Genomic DNA, 498 nt, shown 5'->3' with positions numbered 1-498 from the left:
GATAGAGATCTCGTTTCACCTTCCAGCAGACAGAACTTATTTTGAAACCACAGGATTCCTTCATGCAGACTGTTGGAGCAGTGAGTTCTGACTAACATTATGCTTTATGAAGACTATATTAACATCATATGATATATCCCAGCTATATACAGATCTCATTCTAAATTCTTCTAAATGTGCATAGGCAGAAATAGTCTGGAATCAAGAGGACTCAACTGTAATTTCCCAGATCACCTGGAGATCTACACACATTCAGCAAGGGCTTTTAGACTACTCAAGTCAGAGAGAGACTGTAAGACTTTTAGAAGCTTCTCTCCCACTAACTCAGCACTCCAGGAACACTGCAACTTTGCAGCTCATAGGAAGAAATTTTAGATAAAACACACAACAGCAACAGAAACTTCCCCATTCTGGCCCTTTGATTAAGCTATAACTGTGAAGAACTTCATAAAAGAGATACAACCTTCCTTGAGAAAACTATTGCTTGGCTTTTTTTTT

Source organism: Meleagris gallopavo, chromosome 15 (genome assembly GCF_000146605.3).
Source record: "Meleagris gallopavo isolate NT-WF06-2002-E0010 breed Aviagen turkey brand Nicholas breeding stock chromosome 15, Turkey_5.1, whole genome shotgun sequence".
NCBI lineage: Eukaryota > Metazoa > Chordata > Aves > Galliformes > Phasianidae > Meleagris > Meleagris gallopavo.
The sequence above is the reverse complement of the archived record's forward strand: the minus strand, read 5'-3'. Positions refer to the sequence as shown.